Source organism: Rutidosis leptorrhynchoides, chromosome 8, assembly GCF_046630445.1.
Source record: "Rutidosis leptorrhynchoides isolate AG116_Rl617_1_P2 chromosome 8, CSIRO_AGI_Rlap_v1, whole genome shotgun sequence".
NCBI lineage: Eukaryota > Viridiplantae > Streptophyta > Magnoliopsida > Asterales > Asteraceae > Rutidosis > Rutidosis leptorrhynchoides.
In genome coordinates, this window is record NC_092340.1 from 235,376,617 (window position 1) to 235,397,431 (window position 20,815).

The following is a 20,815-nucleotide window of genomic DNA, read 5'->3' on the forward strand; positions in this document are numbered from 1 at the left end:
CAAGTGCATACCTTACTTCTAAGTAACATGTTATTGCCCAAAAGTTATAAAGAGATTTATATTGCATGACAAGAAGACTGCTTTTGTGGTCGAACGTAATTTTATAATGGCAAATTATTTAGCAAACCGAGTTATAACTTATAAAGGAATTCCATCTGATTAATCGTGTTGCAAATGCGCCTTAGTCGTTACGGACTGAAGTGAATCTCTTCTTGTCGCACCTGACCATCACATGCGGGAGGGACCCAATTAATTTCCGACCAATAATCAACAAGCTTAACCCAACAAAGGACAGGGAGCAGAAACTTGCTAGATCTTACTATTACTTGGACGGCTAACTTAGTTATATATATCAGTTCGAGTTACCAGCTTGTTAAACTATAAAAACACGTTCTAGAGAGAGCCATGCGAACCCTCACCACCAGCTGCGCGAAAAAAAGACAAGTGATTACCCATTAGAGCAGACAATACATAACACTAAAAAGATAATGGAAAGGCACGCAAAGAAGTGCGCTTACCAGCCTCCTTCTTGCAGAACTTCTCCTCACTCTTGTCAGCATGGTTACAATCCTTCTTGCGGGAAGAAGCACCCTGATCAGCCGAGTCACCTTGGTTTACGACAGGAGAGGTGGGTGCCCTAGTGTCATGATCGCCGGACTCCACATCTGTGCATAAAATCCCCTCCTCCTGAGAATGTACGTGTGATGATCCACCAAGTACCCTTAACGGCTCCGTCACTTGGTCCCACAGCTTGATCGAAACTCTAAATGAATGTATTAAACAATAGTGCATTCTTTATTTAAAATAATTTCCTATAAAGGAAATTTACCAATATAAGTAGTTTAAACAAACCCAAATTATTAAAATATCCAAAGTTGACCAAAACATTGTCAACCAAACACCCACAATTTAACAAACCAAAAAGAGAATGCAAAGTTTAATGTTTAACAAAATCTACGGAAATGCATGTAGACTCTCTAACACAGCGGAAGCCCAAACAATCAAGTACCTGTGAAAACATGCGAGTAAACTGTCAACAAAAATGTTGAGTGAATTATATGTTTTAAAATAACGAATAAACTTTAGACCACAAGATTCAAATGTTAGAAAACGTAAAATATTATTCCATTAAAGCATGAATCACCTGGTAACCACTTAGCCATTTCCATACCTTTACCAAACACAATATACACTGAACAGGTGTATCTTCAAATAATAACGAAGTACTAATACTTTCTGATTATAAATTGCTCGCGCGACTAGCTCGAAATGGGGCTGTCAAACCCAATAGATCTATCCATAGGATTCGCGTTCACCAGTAGAAACCAGTGATTATAGTTACCAGACTAGCGAATATTTTCGTTCAACTCATAATGAATAATTTAAATTTAATTGCCACTTGTGTCTAAACGTAAAACAAAATTGCATGTAATCACATCCCAAAAATACTTTAAATAGTATGAAAAACGAGACTATAACTCACCTTAACGTAAACGAAGTAATAACACAGAAACGTGAGTAGTAAAATATAAAGTGATCAAGAATGATCACAACACCGACCTATAAACAAAGCAGGTGGATATAAATAACTAACTTAGGTCAAGTCTTAGTATGATAGATATAATACTTGTTGCAAGTAAACGTAGAACAACACACAGTATGTTTCGGTATGACCAGGACAGTGTATAACACGTACTCTCTATTTTTTGAAAGTTTCTATTTTTAGCAGGTTTCCATTTTTGGAAAGTTTCTATCTTTGGAAAGTTTCTATTTTTGGAAAGTTTCCATATTTAGAAAGTTCTATTTTTGGAAAGTTTCCATATTTAGAAAGTTGCTATATTTGGAAAGTTTTTAACTTAGAAAAGTTTCCTTAATTAGAAAGTCAACAAAAGTCAACTGAAAGTCAGAGTCAACCGAAAGTCAACTCAAAAGTTAACCTTGGTCAAACTTAGTCAACCTTGAACTTTAAAGTGTATATTATATTAATATTAATAATATAAGTTATAATGTTATTTAAAGATATATATGTATAATCATGTCATATCATAAGTTTAATTAAATTAAATTGAATTAATAATTTAACATAAGTTTAAATGATATAATTAATATAACATAAGTATTTAATTAATTAATTAAATATTAATCATAACATAAGTATTATTAATTAATAATAGATTTTTAATCATATCATAAGTACTATTAATTAATAATGAATTATTAATCATATCATAAGTATTTAATTATAATTACTAAACCATAAGTATTAAATAAATAAATTATAATTAAATAATAATTAAGCCTTATAATAATTGAATAATTAATTAATCTTTATTATAAGAATTATTATAATAATCTCATAACATAAGTTTAATACTTATCATAAGTATTTTTCATTAATAATAAAAGTATTATTAATCATATGTTTAATTAAAAGTTTAATTAAATCATAATGTAATTAATAAATGATATAATAAAAACACATATCATAAGTCTTAAATTAAAAATAATTACTTTTATAACATAAGTAATTTAATAATAATGAAAATCATTATTTATATTAGTAGTTCAAATTTTATAACCATAAGTTTAATTAAAAGTTCGTCGGGTCATAACTTGCACCTCGGGTGTCGGTTTTCGACGAATTTTATATATATCTTCGTCTAACCAAACCAGCCAACACATTAGTGCACTCAAGAACACCCTAAGGTCAGTTTATGGTTCGTGAAAATCAACCATGAACTAACTTAGAACGTTAATCCGCTCAAAATCTTGTTTTAGCCATTTCGGGTGATCTGTGGCTCGGATTTCGATGACCCGAACATGAATGTTCATCCAATCATCAATCCTAACCCACTAGTACACCCTAGAGCCTTCAAAAATTGTCACAAATTCAGAATCCAACTGATCATATTCGTTTTTATATTTTAATCTCATCAAAACACCAAATTAAGCTTAACTTTTGATCCGGGACTCGAAATAACATGAATCTAAAGCCTTAAATTATTGTCTTGATGAGAGGAACTCATCTATACACTTTATTTTATAAAAAAAAACAGCTAAATGTACTGATTTAATCAAAAAGTCTGCTGTCCGAATTTTATTAAACCGAAAACATACATTAACGAGCATTTCTACGCATACAATCATCAATACAATAATACACAAGTACTATATAATCATAATAACATCAAAATAATTAAAATTGAATGAAAATGAAAAAGTTAGGGTTAGGTTTTATACCCTAATCGAGAATTAAATGATATGAACGCGTAGAGGAGAACGAGAGGAATCCGTTTATGTGTAAATCAATACTCTGAATGTTGAAAAAGCTGAATGAAGCAGCAGAAACTGTAGACAACTGTAAATGACCTTAACAGCAAAAAGTATGATGATGAAGAATTGTATGTTGGCAAAGCTCAAAAATGTTAGAACTGGAAAACGGATTGAGCAAATCATGAAGGAGGTTGTGTACAAATCACAAGGACTAAACCTGCCTTCAAAGAATCAAAATAATTCAGTATCTGCTGAAGTCATTAATGAATACATTGCTCCTGACTCTACACTTTTACGGAAAAATCTTATTCATCATTCTAAGATATCATCGTATCTTTCATTATAAATATCCTCGATATTTCTGAAGATATTTTCATCACTATCTGAAATCATTTATCTTTTCGCACTATCAGGGTTATATCAGAAAGGAAACTATTTTAGTTTCTAAATTCTAAAAAATTCGAATTTAAAATATGAATGATTTTGAAGTAATGTTGGAAACTGAAGCATGAGTTAAGTATAATATAATGACACTTGATCAACGTGATTATATTACAATAAGTGATGCTGAGTTTCTAATGGAACTTGATGATTCACAGACCATAACGTCATTATGTGCCATTTTACATGACTCTTACATTCTATCTAATATATAAACACATCAAGAACATGTCTTCCTGATAATTCTATCTTTTCTCTTGTATTCTGGTAATTTAACCAATCAAGATCGTGCTATTACAATCTTTCTCTTAGAACGTTAGCTATGTTCATTTCGAATTTCATATCTATGAATTCTGGACCATTACTCGCTTGACTTAAGGTCGAGAAAAGAAAACAAAAGTATGGAACTCCAAAATATAAAGGAAACGAAGGGAATGGATTTATAATGAAATATCCGGCAGAGTAGTCAAAACAGATTTTTGCATTTAACCAAAGGGGATCCTAATTTCCTTAATTATCGAAGAATCAAATCTTATATAGATTTCAAAGATTTTCTCTAAATCCCTTGAATTCCAGAAATCAACCGTGACTACGTCACCGGTTAAGACGAATCTACATTTACTCATTTCACTATTTTTGTGATAGCTTCACTCGTACTCTTCACATAAAATTGTTTTATCCATATTACTCGCTGGTGATAAAACTCTAATTTTCAGCTCGTATACATCATAAAGACATACTTATTGTCAGCCATGGCCATCCCAATCAAATTTCGGGACGAAATTTCTTCAACGGGTAGGTACTCTGACGACCCAGAAATTTCCTACCAAATTTAAACTCAATCTTTATATTATTTCAACACGATAAGCAAAGTATGTTATCCTGAGTCTCAAAATTTTTGAACTATTTTCTTACAATCATTTAACTTCGATCATTTTTGACGATTCACGAACTATTACTTGTAAATAAATAAATAGATACATATATATTTAAATATTTATATATAAAATAATTTGAAATATTATATGTTGTTGTTATTGAAGTTAATTATGTAAAATAAAATAAAAATATGATATTATGATAATTATTATTTAAAACACATCTATATAAATAAAGTATATTGAATACATATTTTGTGATTCCGAATCTATTTAGTAAATGACAGTAACACTCAATTGTCATTCGATTGATAGTAAACGAGTTAAAAAGTAATTTATGTGATTTTAAAATAAACGGTGATCCGAAAATGAGTTATATAAATTATAGACTTATTAAAAATGTATTTAGGAGCTGTTTGTTAAATTTTAGAACTTTTTATATTTTACCCAGAATTGAGAGGGACAGTTGATGTAATTTTTATTTAATAAATTAATGATCAAATTTTATACCATAATAACCAAAATAAATAAAACTATTTAAATTAAATATGGGAATTTTCCGAAGACTTTTTTTATTCGCTACTGATTAACAACGGACCACGATATGATACCAGAGTGTCGGCACAAAAATATAAAAAGGAGGCGTCTAATTTATGATTCATTGAATTTTACTTTTGACTTTTGCTTTCTGCATTATAAATGCCTATAGAAAGACTCCCATATTATATATTCTTCTTCTTCGTCTATCAATTGAGAAATCACCATCTTCCTCGTTACAAAACTCACCACGACCACCACACTACTGGAACAACCTCACCATCCATCACCACCAAGAACAACTCTCACCACCATCTGGTACTACCACACCCGCCATCACCTTATTTTCTTTTCTTTTTCTTTCCTACCATCGTGGAACACTTCCACCATCTTACCACTGAGACCTTCCATCTCCACTCTCAACTACCTCACGGCCACCACCCATGACCACCATACGGACCACCATCTTCATATCTCTTATCTCTTTCCTATTATTCATCGCCACCCAACACCATACAACCATCACCAACTCGTCACCCATTTTTCTGTTTTAATCCGAGAGCATACCACAACCATCAAACCCACCTCATCACCACCACAAGAGCACCATAACCCAACCACCATTATCTTTCTTGTTTACTGTTGTGATCACCACCACTCCAACTCATCCACCATAGTCACCCTACAAATCCACTACCACATGTTATTCAATTCACCATCGATTACCTCCATAAAACCCATCAAAACCAACTTAAGATTATCACCCACTTCGATTGAACTAGTGCTGTTTTCTTCCTGTCAATGTTACAGTCGCTGTCCAGCTTCTGTTGTTACGACCGAGCACACAAATACAAACCATCATCGAACGTCACTATCATATAATACTCCTTCTGCTGTACGTTTGGGTTTTGTTTCAGTCAAACACCAAATTCAAAACCTGAAACTGGAAAGATGTAAATGGTGATGATAAGATTATACAGTAATGTGGATGTGGAGTAATGATGATAAAAGAAGCTTGATGATGATATTCACAGATGAAGATGATGATGAACGTGAAAAATAATGGTGATCGATGATGGCTATGATTGATGATGCTAAATACTACATGATGATGACGTCTAAAAGTTGATGATATATTATGGTGATAAAGATGGAATATGATGATGATGGTCATGACGAAGAAGACATCAGGATTTTATAGGTTAAAAGAATTAATAGAGCTAATTAATTCAAAACATAACTAGCAGCTCAATGGTCTGGTAGGGGGTTTGTTTAACAAGGGGTCTTGGGTTCGAACCCAGACTACTGTAGTTTATTTTTTTCCAAAAAATAGCTGCACAAGTTGGGCTTATCTTAAATGTTGGGCCGTGACCCTACTGGGCTATCTATTGGGCTGTGACTCTTGTTTAGTATTTGGGCTGCCATGTATCTGTTGGGTTGAATAGATTAAGTGAAATATAATTGGGTTACTTATTATATTAGAAAGACAAAAATGGATTAGTGGTTTGGGTGATAGTAGGTGAATGAGACGTCGCGGGTTCAAACCCGGACTTGGGCATTTTTTTAAAGGGATACTTCTTTGAGGTAGTTTACTTATTACTTAATATTATTATTATTATTATTATTATTATTATTATTATTATTATTATTATTATTATTATTATTATTATTATTATTATTATTATTATTATTATTATTATTATTATTATTATTATTATTATTATTATTATTATTATTATTATTATTATTATTTTTATGTTATTACAAATATTAAAAATATAAATATTAGTATCATTATTATTATTAGTAAAATCATTTTTTATAGTTATTATTATTATTAGTATTCATTATTATTAAAATTAATATTTTTATTAAATGTATCATTTTTATTTAAGTTATCATTTTTATCATTAATATTACCAGTATTATTTCTAACTCTATTATCATTATTATTATTTTTACCATTACTACTAATATTTTAATATTATTATAATTTTAACAAGCAAACAATATATATATATATATATATATATATATATATATATATATATATATATATATATATATATATATATATATATATATATATATATATATATATATACACATACACACACACAAATATATTTAATACATATAACATAACAAAAGTAATATTTTCATTTTAAATATATAAAAAGAATATATGAAACATATAGGTTATTAATATAAAAATGATATAACTAATAAATTTATATATATATAAATTTGTACGATTACAATTATGTGTGTTAATATATATATAAATGATATAGGTTCGTGAATCCGAGACCAACCCTGCATTGTTCAGTATCGTCATATGCATATTATTACTACAAAATATCGTATTGTGAGTTTCATTTGCTCCATTTTTAAATGCTTTTGCAATATATATTTTTGGGACTGAGAATATATGCGCTGTTTTTATAAATGTTTTACGAAATAGACTTAAGTAATCAAAACTACATTTTATGGTTGAATTATCGAAATCGAATATGCCCCTTTTAGCTTGGTAGCCTATGAATTAGGGAACTGGGCCCTAATTGACGCGAATCTTAAAGAAAGATCTATGGGCACTAACAAGCCCCTGTCAGAGAATTTGAACTGCTTTAGTACTTCGATTTTATCATGTCCGAAGGGAGTCCCGGAATGATGGGGATATTCTATATGCATCTTGTTATTGTCGGTTACCAGGCGTTCACCATATGAATGATTTTTATCTCTATGTATGGGATATATATTTATGAGAAATGGAAATGAAATCTTGTGGTCTATTAAAACTGATGGAAATGAATATTGATGATAAACTAATGAACTCACCAACCTTTTGGTTAACACTTTAAAACATATTTATTCTCAGGATTGAAAGAAATCTTTCGCTGTGCATTTGCTCATTTTAAAGATATTACTTGGAGTCATTCATGGCATATTTTAAAAGACGTTGCATTCAAGTCGTTGAGTTCAATAAAGATTATGATTAAGTAAATGACAGATTAGGTCATTTATAGTTGAATATAATGAAATGGTATGCATGCCTGTCAACTTTCGATGTAATGAAAGTTTGTCTTTTAAAACGAATGCAATGTTTGTAAAATATATCATATAGAGGTCAAATACCTCGCAATATAATCATATGCTATTGTATTCGTCCTTATGGATTAGGACGGGTCGTCTCACAACATTTCCCGGATCTGCACACTCCGGATATCCCTCCATCACCTTTACTTTTTCGTAATTAGGATTACTAGCTTAAAACCAACTACTATATTTTATCTAGGTAATTTAACCATAGACAATTATACATTTGATCTTCAGTTCGTAAAACCATTTAAAAGTACGATCCTAGGTTAACTTACACCTTCTACCTTAGAAAGTTAAAAGTAAATTTAGGCCCCAAAAAATATAAATAATAAACCACTGTTCTCCCTCTCGATTAGCTGATTCTGATGCCTTGCTGCCTAACGACACCGTATAAATAAAACCGTCCGTTTCGTTCATATCATAGTTAGAACAAAGTTTTTGGCGCCGCTGCCGCGGATCGAATAGTTTGATTGAGAAAGATTTTAAACAGACAAAAGCATTATTTGGTGGTGTCTAAGAAAGACAATTATACACGGACTTGGTTGTTGGATTATCCAAACAGTCTCCAATTATATTGGAACCAAAAGGATCCGGCCTCTCCGTAGTCTCTCTGGCCACCTATGTATGAAGTAATCTGTAACAAATCCTATCAATTAGAATATACGATAAGGTTAGCGACTGAATTTCAAGAATAATTGTTTTAATTAAATTATAGATCCTTTTAGTTAAATAATATTTTCTAAAAGTTACTTTTTATAGTCTTTTAAACAGAAAACCTAAAAAAATAGAACAACAAAACACCCTTGCTTCTATGCAAAAGTCATGCTTAGAAGAAAGAGGAGGAACAATCACCTTAGGAACTGAAGGAATTCCTTAAATCAGTTCACATATGATCAAATTAGTCAGTATGATCTTTAAATTTCAAGGATTTTCGACTAACGATCCAAACTTTCACTTAAATAAATTTATCAGTCTTGTTGACTATTTTAAGAAGGAAGAAAACGAGAAAAATATTTTGAAACTTCACCTTTTTCAATATTATTTGTCTACACGCGCTTTATCATTGTTTGATGAGCTTAAACCGAATTCAATACATTCATGGGAGGGATTGGCCACAAATTTTTTAAAAGTTTTTTATCCACCTTTCCTACAAAACCGTTTAAGAAATGACATCACAAACTTTTCTCTTAAAGAAGACGAGTCATTGTGTCTAGCATGGAATAGAGTAAATGTGATGCTTAAAAGATGTCCGAATCATTCGGTAAGTCGGGCAGATATAATCTGCATGCTTTACAATAGTTTGACCAAGGATGATAAGTCTCTCCTAGACATGGCCTCGCAAGGCAATTTCATGTCACGAACTGTAGACGAAGAATGGAATCTCTTAGAAACAATAGCTGCATAGCAGGAAGATTGGAGCAATGAAGCTGCTGAGAAGGATGACATCTTCACTCGAATGGTAAAAGTGCTCAAAACTAGGTTACAAGATCTCACCCTTAGTATTCAAAGTTTACCAATTCCTAAAAGTTCTGATGCTACTAGAACCAGTCTAATGTATCCTTACCTTAGATGGGCATATAAATAGCAGAATAGCTCGGACTCTAATATAATCTTCCCACTACACCAAGCTACTCTCCACTCTAAGGAAACTTTAGTCGACTTTATGAAAAAGCAATACATGATAAACCTTCAAGTCATAGAATGCCAAAATAAGTTTGATACTTTGATAAAGACTTTTGAAGAATTAATAACGAATTTTCAGCTTACTCTTAAATGATTAACCACTAAAGTTGAGATAGAGTGCAGTGAGTTTGATGCCCTAGTAGTAACTAGAGGTGGAAAGGAAACAACTGTTAATATACCCATACAAAATTTTTTCGATACGGAACCTGTGTTAATTGACCCAGTTGTCAATCCACCGGAACCTATCTCTCCTAAAGCTCCGAAAATTATTCCGCGAGCCCGCATACCTTTTCCAGGTTGACTTAGGTAGAAAAAGAAGAAGCGCAATTCGCTAAGTATTAGGATATTATTAAAAATCTGCATTTGAATGTACGAGTAGTAGATGCTCTAGTAGAAATGCCAAACTTCGCTAAATTTTTCAAAAAATTACTTTCAAACAAAGAGAGATTAAGAGAGATAGTTAGCTTACCCTTAAGTGAGGAATGTTAGTTAGTGTTACAACATGGTATTCCCCTTAAGTTAGGAGATACAGGAAGATTTACGGTACCTTGCTACCTGCAAGATGTCTAAATCAGTAATGCGTTAGCAGATCTGGGAGCCAGTGTAAACCTAATGCCCTAATCATTATTCAAAAAGCTAGGACTTAATGACTTAAGACCTCCCAAAATGACTATCCAACTCGGGGACAGATCAGTTAAGATTCCTCGAGGAATAGCTGAGGATGTCCTAGTCAGAGTGGATAAGTTTGCATTTCCAGTTGATTTCGTCATTATGGATATTGAGGAAGACACGAAGGTCCCACTCATACTTGGCAGACCATTCTTGAATACTACCAAAGCCATAATCGATGCATACGAGAAATCATAGAAGTTGAGGGTTGGAAATGAAGAAGTCACATTTAATGTCGACCGACTCATGACCCATCCTCGCGAAGAAGATCTCAATCTCGCCGATTCTTTTCAAGAACTCGTCAACGAATATCTGGAGGATACCATGGCTATATGCAGTCAAGATCAAATATCTAAGGATCTATTCTTTACACCTCCTGAAGGAAATCTCGATAACCATTCAGCCATACATCCTGGTCAATATAAATCTCCTCTCTTCGAAAGTAACTTTCTTGGAAAAACTATCCCTATAGCACCGCTAGGTCAAGGCATTCCCCTACCTCTGTTAAGGAGAAGACCAAATGAAGAAACAGACTTCATTTCGGAATTCCAGGAACTGCAGTTAAATGAGGACTGTGATGAAATTCCTGAGCCAACCTTCGAAACTAAAGAAGAAGTTTCTGAAGACGAAGCTTTAAGAAGGACAATTTTCGGAACCAAAGAACAGATAACATCAGTGACCACTATTAAGGAAGAAGAATCAGAATTCCAGGAGAGATATGACCCGTTGGACAGAAAGGAGATAGCAAGAATGAAGCCATCTATCGAGGAACCTCCAGAATTGGAGTTGAAGAAATTACCCATACATCTAGAGTATGCATTCTTAGAAGGAGAATCACAACTCCCTGTAATCATTTATAAAGACCTCACGCCACACGAGAAGGCGAAATTGATTAAGGTTCTGAAATCACATAAGAAAGCAATCACTTGGAAGATTTCCGACATAAAAGGAATCAGTCCAAACTATTGCACCCACAAAATCTTCATGGAAGATGATTTCAAACCATCAGTTCAGAGGCAAAGAAGGGTCAATCCAATGATTCAATAAGTCGTTAAGAAAAAAGTAATCAAACCTCTGGATGCCGGTCTGATCTATCCTATTTTCGATTCACCATGGGTCAGTCATATTCAAGTGGTACCCAAGAAGGAGGAATGACCGTAATCAAAAATGAGAATAATGAACTTATTCCAACACTGGAGGTCATCGGTGGGAGGGTTTGCATAGATTATCGTAAACTAAATGATGCAATCCGAAAAGATCATTTTCCACTTCTGTTCATTGATCAAATGGTGGAACGCCTATCAGGAAATGAGTTCTATTATTTCCTTGACGGTTTTTTCGGCTACTTTCAAATTCCTCTCGATTCAAAGGACCAAGAAAAGACGACCTTCACCTGTCCTTATGGAACATTTTCCTACCAATGCATGCCCTTTGGGTTATGCAATGCACCTGCTACATTTCTGAGGTGTATGGTAGCTATATTCCACGACATGATCGAACGTTGTATGGAAGTCTTCATGGATGACTTCTCCATCTTCGGTAGTACCTTTGAGTCATGCCTTTCTAACCTTGACAAGATGCTTACCCGGTGCGAAGACTCGAACTTAGTTCTAAATTGGAAAAAATGTCACTTCATGGTAAAAGAGGGAATAGTTTTAGGACATAAGATATCAAAATCAGGAATAGAAGTCGACAAGGCTAAGATCGAAACCATAACCAAACTTCCAGAACCTACCACAGTAAAAGATGTGAGGAGTTTCCTTGGACACGCCGGATTCTACCGACGTTTTATCAAAGATTTTTCAAAGGCCACAAGACCTATTACTCATTTCCTCGGAAAGGAATTTTCGTTTGTCTTTAATAAAGAATGTGTTCAAGCGTTCAACTATCTAAAGAAACAGCTGAAATGACCCGTCCTAATCCATCTGGATGAATACATTACATCTGGTTACATCACGAGGTACTTGACCTCTATATGATACATTTTACAAACATTGCATTCATTTTTAAAAAACAAACTTTCATTACAACGAAAGTTGACGGCATGCATACCATTTCATAATATATCCAACTATAATTGACTTAATAATAATCTTGATGAACTCAATGACTCGAATGCAACGTCTTTTGAAATATGTCATGAATGACTCCAAGTAATATCTCTAAAATGAGCAAATGCACAGCGGAAGATTTCTTTCATACCCGAGAATAAACATGCTTTAAAGTGTCAACCAAAAGGTTGGTGAGTTCATTAGCTTATCATAAACAATCATTTTCATTATTTTAATAGACCACAAGATTTTAATTTCCATCTCCCATAAATAAACTTCCCATACATAGAGATAAAAATCATTCATATGGATAGAACACCTGGTAACCGACATTAACAAGATGCATATAGAATATCCCCATCATTCCGGGACTCCCTTCGGACATGATAATTTCGAAGTACTAAAGCAGTTCAAATTCTCTGACTAGGGCTTGTTAGTGCCCATAGATCTATCTTTAGAATTCGCGTCAATTAGGGGCCAGTTCCCTAATTCTTAGGCTACCAAGCTAAAAGGGGCATATTCGATTTTGATCATTCAACCATAGAATGTAGTTTTAATTACTTGTGTCTATTCCATCAAACATTTATAAAAGCCCATGTATTCTCAGTCCCAAAAATATATATTGCAAAAGCATTTAATAAGGGAGTAATGAAACTCACGATACAATATTTTGTAGTAAAAATATTCATACGACGATACTGAACAATGCAGGGTTGGCCTCGGATTCACGAACCTATATCAGTAATATATATCAAATAATGTAATGAACCTATAGTAGTAAATAAACAAATATTAATTATATAATATTTTTACTTATTTTAATTAGTAATATATATGATAAACAACTAATTAATATTTATTATTAAGTTATCATTATAAATTTTATTAATATCAATATGTTTAAGTATTCAAAATTTTAATATTCTAATATTTTTAAATCAATTCAAGTCATTAAACGTAATAATAATCCTATTACTCTTGTATATGTCATAAAAATGTTCATGAGCGTATTAAGTTCTTATTTATACTTATCAATACACTATAATTATATTCCTTTTATCATATTTTATCTAATCATAAACATAATCATACTTATTTTACTCATAATAATAATAATAATAATAATAATAATAATAATAATAATAATAATAATAATAATAATAATAATAATAATAATAATAATAATCAATAATAATTATAATAAAAATAATTAAATTACTACCTTTAAGAAATCAGCAAAAAAGAATGCCCCGGCCCAGGCTCGTACCCGCGACCTCCTGGATAACCAACACGCCTCTAAACCATTCCTTTATTTCATTTTTTTCTGATTATAATGAAACTGAAATATATTTAACCCGTTATTATATTCGTTTTAATTTTTCTTCATCTTCCTCACAAAAATCGACCATGGATCAAACCCAATTACTAACAAGTTTTAAGATTTAAATTATATTAGAAATTGAAGCATAAACAACCTGTGATAAATGGTTTGTAATAACAGAAAATAAAATTTAAAAAAAAATATTCTGCTAAGACATATGACTCGCTAATACACAAATTCAAATTCGGAATTGTAGACTGTTATAGCCCACGATTCCTTGATGAAAAAGGTTCTAATTCGTTATTAGAAACTATCTGGATTATCAATTTGAATTAAAACATCAAAACGATTTCGAATTTTACTATGAACAGATCAGTTGACTTTTTTAAAATCAACTTTGACTACAAAATTGAAGCTCGATAAAATGATTTAGACCTTGAAACTTTCCAGATAGTTTAAGTGGAATATTACTAACAATACTGCATTTCAAATTTTTGAAATTAGTTAATAAATCGAACGGTTTGAAAATCAAGACAAGAACAGGGCAGTCGGCCTTTGTTCTTCATTTTTCTACTAAATTTAATTAAATTAAAAATTGTAAAAGGTAACTGCAAGTGATATTTGGTAATGTAATTCGACTGGTATCCCTTAATGACTGGAAATGATTGTTTTATAAAGCAATTTATCGACAAGGAGAATCACTCAGAAGAAACAGATAAATACGTAAAGATAAAAGTTGAGTAAGACCCTCAACCGATTTTGGATATTTCTGTGGATTTGATATCGACTGGTTACAAATTAGAGATAAGAACAAAAATTTAGATCGTGATGGTTATACAGAATCCAGTTTTTTATATATATTCGATATTAGTATTATTAAATAAATAATTATATAAATAATAATACTAATAATTGTAATAATAATTATATGAATAATAATAATGGTTAATATTTATCCTATTAAAACTGATAATAATAATAATTATTATTAAAAATGATATTATTAATGATATTAATAATATATTGTATTATTTTTATAATATCGATAATGATTTTAATGATAATGGAAATTATAAAAATAATAATAATAATAATAATACTAATCTTAATAATAACTAAAATCATAATTTTACTATTAATTATAATAATAATAATAATGATTTTACTAATAATAACAATAATATTGGAAATTAAATGTATTTACTTTCATATATATATATATATATATATATATATATATATATATATATATATATATATATATATATATATATATTGATATTAATCTTAATAATAATAATGAAAATAATAACATTAATATGATAACTATATTTTAAATTTGTATTTTTTTTTTATATTTTAATATTACATATTACTAATTATGTAATATCTAATAATTATATAATACATATAATATTTATATCTTTTATATATACTCCAATATACATATCATAATATTTCTTTATAGAATCATATATATATATATATATATATATATATATATATATATATATATATATATATATATATATATATATATATATATATATATATATATATATATATATATATATATATATATATATATATATATATATATATAGCTTTAATTTAATAACCACTATATTATCTTGTATATTACTTCACATTCTTAATTCTAATGATTACATTTTATTATTTCCAATTATTATATACACTTACATTTATATACATATATGAATTTATTAATAAATAATGATTCGTGAATCGTCGAAAACAGTCAAAGGGTAATTGCATAAATGAAAACACTTCAAAATATTTAAAATTCAACATTACAGACTTTACTTATCGTGTCGAAACTATATAAAGATTAAGTTTAAATTTGGTCGAAATTTCTCGGGTCGTCACAGTACCTACCCGTTAAAGAAATTTCGTCCCGAAATTTGATTAAGATGGTCATGACTGGCAATAAGCATGTTTTCATGACGCATACGAGCTACAAATTAGAGTTGTTATTATTAGTGAGTAATATGGATAAAACGATTCACTTATGTGAAGAGTACGAGTGAAGCTATCACAAAAGAGTGAAATGATTAAATGCATGTTTGTCTTAACTAGTGACGTAGTCACGATTGATTTCCGGAATTCCAGGGATTTAGAGAAAATCTTTGTAATAAGATTTGATTCTTCGGTAATTAAGAAAATTAGGATCTCCATTGATTAAATGCAATAATCTATTTAGATTGCTCTGTCTGATTTTTCATTTATAAATTAAACTCTTCCGTTCCATTATTCTCACCATTCCTATACTTTCTTTCTTAATTCATACATCCAAAAGATTGTGAAAATGTTTAATCCCATTCTAAACCTTGATATTTTCCTAATTATCATTTCTGTCATCCTTCTTTTCAATCTTCCACCAGAAAAATATGTTTACTTCTACTATTACCTTGGGGTGATACTATTCTTAATTCTACCGTGTCTTTATATTGCTATTCGTATTAATATCCACGGTTTGTAATCTCCGTGTTGTTATTGGGCTTTATATTTTCTCTTATATTTTGGAGATCTTTGCCTTTTTATTCTTTTCTCGACCTCTAGTAAAGCGAGTAATGGTTCAGAATTTGTAGGTATGAATTTCAAAATGAACATAACTAATGTTTTAAGAAAGAAATAGTAATAGCACGATCTTGATTAGTCAAATTACCAAAATTCAAGAGAAAAGATAGAACTATCAAGAAATAATGTTCTTGATATGTTTATATATTAGATAGAATGTAAGAGTCGTATAATATGGCACATGATGTTGTTATGGTCTGTGAATCATCACGTTTCATTAGAAACTTAGCATGACTTACTGTAATATAATCACGTTGATCAAGTGTCATTATATTATACTAACTCATGCTTCAGTTCCCAACACTACTTCAATAACATTCATATTTTAAGTTCGAATTTGTCAGAATTTAGAAACTAAAACAGTTTCCTTTCTGATGTAACACTAATATCGCGAAGAGATATATGATTTCAGACAAGAATAGTTATGAAAATATCTTCAGGAATATCGAGGATATTTATAATGAAAGATACGATGATATCTTAGAATTTCTAATATCGATAGATGATGAATAAGATTTATTCGTAAAGGTTTAAGATCAGAAGCAAGGTATTCGTTAATGACTTCAGCAAATACTAAATCATTTGGATTCTTTGAAGGCAGATTTAGTCTTTGTGATTTGTTCACAGCCTCCTTCATAGTTTCGTATAATTCGCTTTTCGGTACTAAATTTTTTATTGATCGTTTCCAGCACTCCATTCATTATCATCATACTTTTGACTGTTAAAGTCATCAACGGTTTTCGCTGTTTTATCAGCTTTCTCAAGATTTAAAGAACTGATTCGTAGACTAGAGTGTTTTTCAGAATTTCAGAATGGGAGATCATAATTCTAAAAGATAAATGTTATATGTATACATATAACTATTGATGTAGAAATGCTGCGAGATTCAAAATACTGATTGCTGATTTCCCGGTACTTGGTATGACAATTCTCGTTACAAGATACGGATGAGTATATGATAGGGTTTTAATGAACAAATATAATGGTTTTTCGGAGAGACTTAAGCCAATGAGTAATGAAGTTGCTGGAAAATTTTCTGCTAATATGGTGGGATATAAATGGTTTCTCGGTAATAATGACGAAAGGCAGGCTTATATATCAAAGTTATAATAAGTTTAATCTGAATGAAAGTCAAAGTTGATTTGCTGGAGCTGTGACAAAATTGGATAATTTGGAAAGGAATTGTAAAGTTATTTTCGGTAATAGTAACGCCAAAGGAGCCAGCACAGATACGTGTTAAACGTTTACTCAGGTTCCGAGTGTTTTTCAGGTGCATAACTATGTGCATAAATCTTTCCTTCCATAGATGAAGTGCGGTTGGTTCATCCTCCCGATTGAGGTGTTTTCAAGAATCATGAAAGATTTGAACGCATATTGTAATCGTCAAGATACAAATGAAGTTTAAGATGAAATCAAGTGGCAAACTTGAAGAAATGTTTAGTTTCATATGTAGTAATCAATATTTTAATTCATTTTAATTGTTCAAGGTTAGTAGTCCACAATTAGGTAGTCAACAGTTAGCAGTTCAATAATTCATATATAGTTTAATATATTTAATACGTGTCGTGACCCATTATATACATGTCTCAGACTCGATCACAACTCAAAGTATATATATTATTTTAAAATCAACCTCAACCCTGTATAGCTAACTTGATCATTACCGCATATAGAGTGTCTATAGTTATTCCAAATAATATATATAGATGACGTCGATATGATATGTCAAAACTTTGTATACGTGTCCCGATATTTAAATGCGTAAATAACAGTATTTAAAAGACGATAAATAAAGTGTGTAAAATAAATAACAGAAATTAGCAATAATAATTATAATAAAAATAATTAAATTGCTACCTTTAAGAAATCAGCAAAAAAGAATGCCCCGGCCCGAGCTCGAACCCGCGACCACCTGGATAACCAACACACCTCTAAACCATTCCTCTATTTCGTTTTTTTCTGATTATAATGAAACTGAAATATATTTAACTCATTATTATATTCGTTTTAATTTTTCTTCATCTTCCTCACACAAATCGACCATGGATCAAACCCAATTACTAACACGTTTTAAGATTTAAATTATATTAGAAATTGAAGCATAAAAGACCTGTGATAAATGGTTTGTAATAACAAAAAATAAAATTTAAAAAAAAAAAATATATTCTGCTCATACATATGACTCGCTAATACACAAATTCAAATTCGAAATTGTAGACTGTTATAGCCCACGATTCCTTCATGAAAAAGGTTCTAATTCGTTATTAGAAACTATCTGGATCATCAATTTGATTTAAAACATCAAAACGATTTCAAATTTTACTATGAACAGATCGGTTGACTTTTTGAAAATCAACTTTGACTCCAAAATTGAAGCTCGATAAAATGATTTGGACCTTGAAACTTTCCAGATAGTTTAAGTGGAATATTACTAACAATACTGCATTTCAAATTTTTGAAATTCGTTAATAAATCGAACGGTTTGAAAATCAAGAAAAGAACAGGGCAGTCGGCCTTTGTTCTTCATTTTTCTACTAAATTTAATTAAATTAAAAATTGTAAAAGGTAACTACAAGTGATATTTGGTAATGTAATTCGACTAGTATCCCTTAATGACTGGAATTGATTGTTTTATAAAGCAATTTGTCGACAAGGAGAATCACTCAAAAGAAACAGATAAATACGTAAAGATAAAAGTTGAGTAAGACCCTCAACTGATTTTGGATATTTCTGTGGATTTGATATCGACTGGTTACAAATTAGAGACAAGAACAAAAATTTAGATCGTGATGGTTATACAGAATCCAGTTTTTTTTTTATACCCGATATGTCTATTATTAAATAAATAAATATATAAATAATAATACTAATAATTATAATAATAATAATTATATGAATAATAATAATGGTTAATATTTATCCTATTAAAACTGATAATAATAATAATTATTATTAAAAATGATATTATTAATGATACTAATAATATATTGTATTATTTTTATAATATCAATAATGATTTTAATGATAATGGTAATTATAAAAATAATAATAATACTAATCTTAATAATAATTAAATCATAATTTTACTATTAATTATAATAATAATGATTTTACTAATAATAACAATAATACTGGAAATTAAATGTATTTACTTTCATATATATATATATATATATATATATATATATATATATATATATATATATATATATATATATATATATATATATATATATATATATATATTGATATTAATCTTAATAATAATAATGATAAGAATAACATTAATATGATAACTATATTTTAAATTTGTATTTTTTTTATAGTTTAATATTACATATTACTAATTATGCTATATCTAATAATTATATAATACATATAATATTTATATCTTTTATATATACTCCAATATACATATCATAATACGTCTTTATAGAATCATATATATTTATATATATATATAGCTTTAATTTAATAACCACTATATTATCTTGTATAATACTTCACATTCTTAATTCTAATGATTACATTTTATTATTTCCAATTATTATATACACTTACATTTATATACATATATGTATTTATTAATAAATAATGATTCATGAATCGTCGGAAACAGTCAAAGGGTAATTGCATAAATGAAAACACTTCAAAATATTTGAGATTCAACATTACAGACTTTACTTATCGTGTCGAAACTATATAAAGATTAAGTTTAAATTTGGTCAAAAATTTCCGGGTCGTCACAACAGCTCACACATGGACCTATCATGATAGCTCCTGATTGGAGTTTACCATTCGAAATCATGAGTGATGCGAGTGACTTCACAGTTGGATTTGTACTAGGACAACGGAAAGATAAGCATTTCCATCCGATCTATTAGGCCAGAAAAACCTTAATCCGAGCTCAATAGAATTACACCACTACGGAAAAGGAGCTGCTGGCAATAGTTTTCGCCTTCGACAAATTTCGTTCTTATCACATTCTGGCCAAAACTACGGTTTACACAGATCATTTAGCCCTAAAATATATGTTTACTAAGCAAGATGCTAAACCAATACTTCTACGATGGATCTTACTCCTTGAGAAATTCGATATCGAGATTAAAGATAAGAAAGGAGCAGAGAACGTCGCAGTAGATCATCTTAGTTGTTTGGAGAATCCAGCAATGGAAAAACTTGTTGAACAAGATATCAGAGACAAATTTTCGCAAGAATAGCTTATGAGCTTAGGACAAGCCAACATAGGATCACAATTCACCGAT